General features: G+C 34.6%; 1 protein-coding gene across 6 annotated transcripts in view; it reads left to right on the top strand.

The window, feature by feature from the left end:
• Nucleotides 1-5873: 5873 nt before the first annotated feature.
• Nucleotides 5874-10676, top strand: part of Stacl (Stac-like) — a 48998-nt gene continuing 44195 nt past the window's right edge. For 5 of the 6 annotated variants that reach the window (XM_067353656.1, XM_067353666.1, XM_067353669.1 and 2 more), the window contains exon 1: nt 5875-6245. The gene's annotated coding sequence lies outside the window, so the exon portion shown is untranslated. Of the gene's footprint in view, nt 6246-10676 lie in introns of all 6 variants that reach the window. The other variant, XM_067353659.1, reaches the window with a different exon arrangement.

Below are 10676 nucleotides of genomic sequence, written 5' to 3'. Positions count from 1 at the left end.
TATTGACACAATAACAATTTACCAAATAATTTAACGTCGCGTATATCTTTTACAAAAATTGATAGATTGATAGCGGATCTTAAAAACGCCTGCAAACATCAGAAGAAGAAGATGCTCGTGTCGTGGAAGTAAATCGAGCTTTAAGGGCGACTAAAGGTAAATAAGAGAGTTGTTAGCTACTCTGGCCTTGGACATCCAAAAATGTAGTGACGTCGCCGCAAATAGATTTCTTGGCAGTAGATTAACAACGCGGAAAGCGTGATCCTCGCTTTCGTGTCCAGGAAAAATCTGGCGCTTACAGCAGAGACATACACTCGCGTTGTTGGCCCTGTGAGATGCTCCCGTCGCATCGTTGCATACTCGATTGCCGCATCGGGAAAACACTCGAGGCATTCGCCTCATTCGATCTCTGTCTTTCTCTCTTTTTCCCTCTCTCTATAAAGATACACTCGGCGGCAAATTCACACCGCGGAATCGCAACGTGATGTACTTTGGGAGATCCTTGGCAGCTCGCTGCAACCCGATTCCGTCTCGTCTAGAAACAGACGCTAGCAATGCGACTATTTTGTCGACGATCAAAAGTCGAGACGAACGGCTCATAAATCGTATCGCGACCGCAAAGGCGTCCGAGTTTTCTTAATTATTTTACATCAGATTATTTTTCACTAGATAACCTTATTTTGTTTAACGATATGAGAAAATGTTATATTGTCTGAAAGAATGCTCGATACGAGTTACTCGTCACTTGCAGCATATATATTTTATACATCTTCTTCTTTTAAATATGCAAAATTTACATAATTTTGAACTTAAGCCTTTGATAAAATTGCCAGATCTAATTTCGCAATAGCTGCACATTAATTCAGAAAGCGAAACCGCATAATACATTTTAAAATTATGCTTTATGAAACAAGGAAGTCGGGAGTTCTTTTGTTGGGAGTTACATTTCACAATTTACAGAAGTTACATTTCATAAAATTATTGTACATTAATTTAGAGAGAGAAACGAAATCATACATTTTTAAATAATGCTTTATGAAACAAAAAAGAATTCTTCCGTCAGAGAGAAGTTACGGTAATTCTTACATATTACATGTAATTGAAAGTATGGAGAATGTAAGAATTTTCGCGTTCCCCAAACAAGAGAATTTTATATGAGTATCTCTTTGAAGAGACCCTTCCTATCTTTCAATGAGGTAAAAATAGAGTCGATAGGCATTGACCCACAGAGAGAAGAGCCGTCGGTGCCCACCTAGTCTATGATATGAAACGTCGGCAGATCCATTTAGAACTGATGGAGCGACGGTTTTACCCCCTCAAATACAAATCGCATTTAATAAATTTTCCAAAAAGAACATTCATAGAAAAGCACCTAATTTCACTTTACAAAATACATATCCAACGCACGAATATCTTTTCAAATAAAAATTAGATTTATAATATCTGATAGTTACAAAGTTTTCGTTTCTAATTTTAATAAATATTCCATATTATTTATTTATCTAAATTATATTTATATATATTAAATATTCTATATTAATTAATTATTAATAAAATATTACAATATAAATATAATATGGGCTGAAACGTCTGTATATTCATGTATATTTAAATAATAAATTATATAAATAAATTGGAATATTGGGCGTCACGATCTGGCTCTGGTTCTTTTTAGCTCGTAAATTTTTCAAATTATAAAAATTTAAAATATTTACATTGTTAAATATTGTTAAATATCAGAACCATTGCATAATATTGTGTGATAAATAAATTAAATTTCTTGATTTCTAATATATCAATCTACTTTCTAGTCCATTTTTCTTAATATTCGTAATATTTGACGATAAATATTTACTTAATGTATAAAAACAGATTCGACGACGCAGTTCTTTTAATAGCCCTTTGAAATCCAAGAACTATCAGTATCTTGACGCTTTAATGAAAAATCGATGTGAAATCGGTGAAAGAATCCGCGAATAAAAGCGACGCGACAGTTACTGTGTAAAGAGCGGCGATCTCGTTAAGATCGTCGCTAAAACGTGTCATGAATTTTAAAAACCGCGAGTTCTCTGCTCGGGCACTCCATTAACCGCGCGGCTTTGTAGCGGATGATTAGTTTTTCCATTGGCGTCGTCGTAGATGACGGCGACTAACGAGATTGTCTCCGGTGCAGCACACGAAGACTCGGTCAAAAGCGAAGTCGTTATACCGGATTCGGGATAAATTGGGTCGGGCTCTGTAATACCTTGGCATCGCGACCCGCAAATATCGAGTTACGCGGAAGACTCGTAGGAGGAAGAAGGATAGGAAGAGGAGAAGAGCAACTCGAGAGTTCTCGCAAGAGTAGCAACGCGCGCGCAATGTACACGTCGATATTTATTAGATTGCCGAAGTGACGGACGGTTTTCGTCCATTCGGATGCGCCTGGTCTCCGTGGACGTGAAATGGTTACGAGAATAGAACGCGCGATATCGCGTGAGCAGTAGTTTCAGTCCTCCGGAGATTCGTCGTTCAACTCGACCATGTCATGATGTTCTTTTTGTATTAAATAATCGAGCAAGAATTAATGAATGTTACACATGCGAGAAACAAAGCGATCAAAATTCCCGTGAAGTATTAGCGAGTCATTTGTGAAAACAAGAGAAATTGGCAGAATTTTTAGCGAAAATTTATATATGTAAATTGCTTTAATCTACGCCTATCAAACATTTTTGTTTTTAATTCTAGAATAAATATTGATCTGTGTCAGAATAATTTATTTAATATATATTGTTCGTTCAGCACAAATATGATCTTTTCCAAGTGTTCATAAATGAACGCTCGCGACATTGTGTATGCATACGTGTTATTTCTAGCGCGCAATAAGTTTTGCAAATATTTAAATTATTCCATAACTAAGAGTGATTATCTGTGTGTGTGAGGAAAGGGCAAGGAGAAAATGATTCAATCGCATTTAGAGGCGTGCCACAAAGGTCTGGGCGTTACGAAAATTAATCAACTTGACAGTCACACCGCAATTATCGTGCTATGAGTGTGCAATATGTCGTTTAATATTGCAGACATCGCAACATTGCATGAGGAGATACGTTTTCCGATTCGTCCGACCTAATCCATTATTCCCAACGGAATTGCAACCTTGACAATTCGTTCTCCCGCTCTGAACACGGCGCCCTTCGTGACCAACAAACCTCATATCGTATATGTATATATATGTATATAATATATATATATATATATATATACATATATAAACCTTATTATTACAGAGCGTATAAATTTCGCTAACTGTGCCGGACACATGGGATCAATATTCGCGAGCATGGTTCTTCACATTTTGTCACGCCAATCGCGTTTTACATTTTATTCTGATTAAAACAAACAATGCTCTCTCCCCAATTGTTGCAGCGCTCGCGAGAATAAGCTACAAATCGAATTCTTTTATCCCGGAGCAATTTATATATATATACGGTATGTTTCGCAATTAACGTACAAAACGTTGAGTGCGAACTCACCATTTAAATCGGAGAGAAAAATTCTTACGGTAGAATATATTGAAATATCAATAATTTTTAAATAATATAAATCAATTATAAGCGAAAAACTTTTTCGCACGAATTAAGCTCCGGAAATGCAAATGGATAAGATAAAAATTTATTTTTTGTTTTAGTTTTTAATTAATTTTACTCAAGTTATTAAGTTAGTTAAATTAAATTTGTTATTTAATCGACTTTTGTATATAGATAGCAATATTGATGTAAATCAAGATATTTTATTCATTTTGGAACTTTGCATCCATTTATAATAATATGAAATATTGTTGATAATTTTCAATAGATTTCCTTATAACAATAAAATATTTCAGTGTTTATGATATTTTAAAATACGTTCTTAATCTAAATTTAATCTTCTTAATTCAGATCCAATGTCTCAATATAAAAATAATCTCACACTCACCGATCGGTCAAATCAAGCAGCAGCGAAGTATATGATGCATCCAGAGTATATATCAAATGATCTGAAAAACAAAAATATATCCAAATTGTAGCAGTGTTTTGACAATCGATAGAAGTGAAGTAACTTCAAGCGCTTCATCTTGTATATAAATGCTTTTTCCAGGAAATTTGTTGCAATGGCAGTATTGTTAGTTACACGCGCCGCATTGCAATGCGTGTGTCGAGTGTACACTCGAGACTACTATTTCGTTGTCAAACGTCAAAGCGGCAGAATATTTTTTCCATGCGTGCACGCGACAATTCATCCTTAATTCGAGCACGCTTGAACCGCGCCATTAGAATGTCGCACTCGACAATCCCCGTCCCTTGCGAGAAGAGAAAAACAATCGCGCTTTACGTATCAAAATCGCTTTAAAACAAGATTAATCTCCCGTTCCGCACAAATTAAGCCCTTGGCATTCAACGAACCGTCTCTCGACGAGCAAATGCGCGCCGCTAACGTAACGAATTGCGTAGCAACACGTGTTTGACGTATGCCCGCGCTAAAGAGAATTATATTCAACTCGTCTAAATTAGAAGACAAAATTTAATACTTCTCATACAGAATATTAAAAGGTTTAAATTATTATTGCATGTTAAGATTTATAATTTTAATGATGACGTAATAATATAATAACAATAATATCTAATTACGTAATAATTTAATAATGTGTAATTAGAACACATTATAGTAACATAGAACACGATGTGATCGCATTATTATTGTTGTTACTATAAGCTATATTACTGTAATTAGCTATATTACTGTAAATTTGTAATGCATCTTGCTAACTTTATAGATACGTTATTCAATGAAGTTAATTATCTACATTTATGGCATAAAATTAATTATAACGATAGAAATCAGTCGATAACTAATCTATGCGTGAAACGGCAATAATAACAACGGTTATGGAGAAATAGGCTACGCCGCGCACACAAGTGTAATTTCGTCACACAAGTCGATCACGTGTATCTTCTTTAGCTCCAGATCTAAGCCTTTACGGAAGCTTTGGTGAGCAAGTGAGCGAGTAAAGAGTTCCTGCGTCGGGTGATGAGGGTGGCCGTATGAGCGAGCAGCGCTCGCCTGACCTTTCGAAATTCTGCTCGAGTGTAACTTATTTGATTACGGATAATCGATCGGTCGATCTTAGCGCGTTGTCCTCGAACGCAGCTGCCAATAAAAGCGATTAGTAATTATAATGAAACGGCAATCGTCCGTCAACCGTAGCTGCCTTTTTAATTAACGGCCGATTGTTTACGATTTGTTCGCGCTGCACAAAACTCTCAGCAATTTGCTGAGTCCACAAAATTAAACAAACTTTGGATCGATAGCATTAATTTGCCCTATTTCTATACTAAAGCTTTTTTGAGATAAATAAATAAACGTTTATAATAATATTATATTTTCTCGCTAATAATATAATATAAATATTGTTTAATAATTTAATGCAATGATATAAATAAAAATCGACATATTTGAATAGTAAAGGCAGTCATATTTCATTATTATGAATTTTGCAATATTATATGTACTTTGCATGTTATTAAATTTCCCGATATTATTTGCATATTAAAATAAACTTTGCGTTGTACAGAATTTCCTGCAATTCGCGATTTTGCTTTTAGTGACAAATGGATTTTCTGATGAATTCAGATTCGAGCTTTCTTTAGCAAGAATTTATTTAGCGAATTTGTATTGTGCAAATGATACGATATTATCCGATTTCCGGTTCATTGATTACTTATTAATCTATGCCAGTCCTAGTTTTCTCCACCATATGTGCACCGTCCTCTCCCCCCCCCCTCTCTCTCTTTCTCTCTCTCTCTCTCTCTCTCTCACTCCGATCTCTCGCGGCGCGAGCCACGGCGGAGAGAGCAGCTAGTAGAAAGAGTCAGTGCTGCGCGAGCCTCCGTGGCGTGAGAACGTGGCTCTGGTTGTAACTGTGCGCTGCGGCGGAACATCAGTGCGTGCGTGCATGCGTGTATTTTCCCGAGTGCTTTCGTGTCCGCACGCCTTGGCCTTCCACTTTTTTTCTCTCTTCTTTTTTTCCTCCTCGCTTCGCTTTCCCGGCCTCATTGTTATCGATTTTCGCGCCGAGTGCGTGCGTGATCCGCTATATACCGTTTCGCGGAACTTTAAAAACTTTCTTACGGAAACTCGCGCCGCGCGAACACTGTGTATTCAGTTCGTTCCGTTTATATTTCACTTCTGTTTACCGCCGGATAATGCACCCCGTGATTATGTACCCGGTAAGAAAACATACAGATAAGATATATTTTTAATGAAAAATCTCATTTTGAAATTCACATAGAAATGTAATTCTAAAAATGGTTGAGCAACACATTTTTGAGTATCCTTCAAAGGCAACAGAAAAATATATTCATATTCTTCATGATAAAGTTCAAAATATTCATGATAAGTATCTTTTGCAACAATATATTTTATTTTAACATGATTTGATTTGCATGTGATATAAATGTGATATGAATAGATAAATAAAAATATAATTTAACCTTTAATTTTAAAAGATGGAAGAAGTTCAATCTCTTCTTGAGTGAAAAGATTAGAAAATTGCGGGGTTATAATTAAAATAAATTCTAAAGAAAGACTTTGAAATAGTATAAATAAAAATCAAAGATCTCAAAGTAAAACGTTGTAATGTTTGAAAAGTGTACAATGATATTTCTCTTTTTTCTCGATTTCTTTCTAATGTATTCAAAGGCTTCCAAGGGAAAATCAGCATCAAAGAAAGAAAGCTTTTTCATTGATATCATTGATATTGATGTCGTGAATCATAAGTTCAACTTCAGACTTTGTTTGCGAGGTGGATATCATATAAATTAATATTTCAAAGTAAAACGAGAACGAAGACTTATCGATGCCGTGCACGTAATGCAAGCACGTATATAGCGCGGCACATCGTGGTTTTCCCATCGCCTTCACAGATAAATAAAGTGTACCAAAGAGAACATCACAAAGCGAATATTAAAGATTTTTATTAACTTGTTTCAAAGAATATAATATGAAATGTAATAGGAACATAATAAGAAAAAAACTTCACTTTAAATTACACTTAATATTACAATGTTGTTCTCTCTGTAGCATTCCAACTCAGTATGTAGATTAAAACAAAATATTTTATCAAATATGTAATATATTTGTGCTTTCTAAGATTTTAAAAATATATGTAGATAAAATTATTTAAGAAAAGAATTTGTATAATTGCTATATATAAAGCAAACATTTTTTTCTCTCACGGCGCACTTATTTTTATTTTCTCATTTAATAAAAACTGGTGAAGAAGAGGATAAAAATAAGCAATGTATATAAAATATTTCATTCGTCTTATTTTTTTAAATTATGATATAACATATATATTACTCGTAATTTACTGGCTTATTTATTTTTATATAACTGTGAACAGGAATTGATTGTGGCTGAAACACAAATTCAGTGAGCGAGACAAATGACGCCCACAGTTTATCTGTTAAAATATCCCCTGGCGAATCATCAAAATGAATAGGAACAGAGCTCATTCGAGGCAAACAAATAATGTACACCATGTTATATGAAAATCAAATTATAAATTTCTGTAGAGTTATTTTATTTACCGCTCCATAATGAGAAAAATATTAAAATATTTATCGCCAAAAAATACACAATACCTCTCATTTAAAAATGAAAAAGTCAATTTTAATTTTATTTTTGTCAATACATATCTCGTTAAATATTAATTTGTTCCTAACATTTTTCACATCACGGTACACGTGTTGAATGAATAGATCCTATGGGAAATTATGAATTCATTGAATGAATTCTCACTGGACAACGAAATAAAGTCTCAATCCAGTTTACATTCATGTTACATCATACTCTGCTATAGCATAAGCATTTTCTCATTCTTTTTCTTTATATAGAATAGTTCGTTATTGATGCAACCAGAAAGATGATCTATGTGAAAAAATTTATCAAAAGTGTAGAATAAAATTTGTTTCATGCAGGACTTTCCGAGAAAATTAATTTTGTGAATTGGAAGTTTATATTTTTTATTATTTTTTAATTTAAATCATTTTTGATTATATTGCAACACAAATCGTTTAAATCTCGATAGTGTCTATAAAACTGGATTTAAAAAATACAATATTCTATTCTAAATATAACAGAAAGTTGAATGAAAAATTGACACACTGCCAAAAAAAAATTAACTGTAAAATATCGAGAGTAATTTTATTTTTTTAAATAAAAAGTATTGTATTTTTTTTTTATGCGTGGCACAGTATTACTGAAAGTTAGGCAAGCTTAAAATGGCGGAAATATTAATTCGGAAGAATAAGCTTGTAAAAAATTTTGTTACAATTCATGCATCTCATGTGCGTAGTCAATGTATGTTTTTCAACAAACTCAACCCCGTTATTGGCAAATATTTTCGTTAGAAAAAAACGAGAGATAAAGGATGATGAAGTTTCTGTCATAAGCTCCGCTTTAATGGACAATTTCGACCTTGGCCATTGTACCCGATTCGACTCTATTTTCGCTTGTCGCTCTAATGTACACATTTCTGCTACTCCTGTAATACGCGTACATACTCTCATTTCAGATTTTTGCTGATAATTTTATGATGCTTTTCGCTCGAAAGTTTTGCGTCTTGAGTTACTCCTATTGTACGAAATTTTTTGATATTAATCATCAAAAGCAAGATTATGTCTGTATCAATTAATTTTGTGTGTAATTATTTTTACACAATGGACTTTCGACTTTTTTTCATTACAAAACTCTAAAGAAGGTACATAATAAAGTGCCCGTATTTTGTGCAAAATGGTTTCATAAATCACTTTATTTCGTAGGAAGCGAAGAATGTGTCCTGCGCCGCTATTCCATTCAGAATTATGAATTTAGACGGAGACGAATATCTTGCGGGAGAAATCATCCTTCTAAGAAATATATATCTGGTAAAAGTAATTCAAGCTCTACACGTACATACGTTCTTTGCCTCAGAAGCGAGGCATGTTTCTCGAGAAAGCAATTCCGTTCTTTATAAGAACCTTTGCCTTTACGTAGCACGATGTGTGAAAAAGGCAAAGCCTGCTTGGCTACACCTTATCTACCTCCTCGATGAGCAGCACATCGGCAAAGTGGTTCTCACGGCCGTCGGCTTGCTATCGGATTTCGTTCCATTTCCGAACTCTTCTTTAACGCCGGGCATTACACTCGTTAAAATAACCCTCCCCCGTATGTATGTGTCACGTGTTATTTTTCTTGATTCGCGCGTGTAGCCGACATTCTCCATGTTGTCGCCCATAAATCCTTGTAACGCGTAATTTTGTGAAGGCGAAGCGGTTTTTCCCTTCGGTGACCGCCCTTCTGCAAACCCATTCGAGGAACACTGTACTCTTACGAAAGTGCTTCCTTATTTGTAACGTATATCACCAGTAAAGTACGTGTCATGTTTGTAAGTTGAATTTTACGTATGTATACCCAGCAATGTAAACGAAAAGTACAGAAACTCTTAGAATTGAATATTTTTTTACATTTTTCTGATTTGTTCTTAAATACGTCTGTTATCTTGAAGTTTTATCACATTATGCATTCTTATCTTTCTTTTTTCACTGACAATGAGGTTGATCAAGAATAACATCAGGAGGAAATTCAAGGCTGAATATCAAGGGCAGAAAATTCAAGATCGAATATTTATCTACATTTTACATAATGCGAATCTCTGCGGAACAATGTAACAAAATATGAAAAAATGGAGCGGAGAGCTTACATTGCCGTTCGATTATCGAGAGTTAATTCCGCGTGCAGACTGAAAAAGGTAATAACTCGAAGTGCAATCGTTATCAAGATGATTTTGAAACGCGATTAAGAATTCTGTCCAGTCGTGGAGAGCTTTACTTTTAATCTTGATTTATTCTTTTCTTTCATAAATCAAGTTACGTCTGATTGCAAATGGCTTCGCGGCGATTCGGAATAAATGCGAGCGAAAACGCAAGAGATATATTTCGCCACTATTCTCCGACTCGCCATTTTATTGCAAAGTGCTCGGAGCATCGTCAAATGTAGTACATTTCTAACAATAAGTGCGCAACTATTTTCGATTAACTCTCTCGGCGTGGCAGTTTAAAAATATCGACCGAGTGTTGCGGAGATCGAAGCAATCGTGCTCTCGTATTTTCTTTTTCTCATTTACCGTTAGTATCACAGCATAGGGATCGAAATAGATCGCTGACTAACTATCTATGATTAACTAAAGCGCTTAATTAGAATGGCCGAAGGGATCATTTTAATAGCAAAGTGCTTTTCAATCAGCCGTGTCGCCTGTAAAATTTTAATTAAAATTAGTGACGCAAGTTCTCGCCAACATAATAGCTCTTACAAAACTGATGAGAATTTAATTATTTACTCTTAAAGTGTGTCATTTCCAAGTCAACATAATCGATATTTATGTTTTGAATTTAGTGGAAAATTTATATTGTGTAATTATTCATCTAAATCTATAAAACAATTCATTAAATATTAATTAAAGTTTGACAGGTTAATTTATGCCTGTCCCTTTAATCACATGTAGGTCAAAATGTCTGTATGGCATATAAATTACAAGACGCAACTGATCGGCGACGACGATTTGTTGCGCATATGTTATGCGGGGAAACACGGTCAAACGGGAAATTTATGCGGAAGAT

This window comes from Linepithema humile, chromosome 1, assembly GCF_040581485.1.
Source record: "Linepithema humile isolate Giens D197 chromosome 1, Lhum_UNIL_v1.0, whole genome shotgun sequence".
Lineage (NCBI taxonomy): Eukaryota > Metazoa > Arthropoda > Insecta > Hymenoptera > Formicidae > Linepithema > Linepithema humile.
The sequence above is the reverse complement of the archived record's forward strand: the minus strand, read 5'-3'. Positions and strand labels throughout refer to the sequence as shown.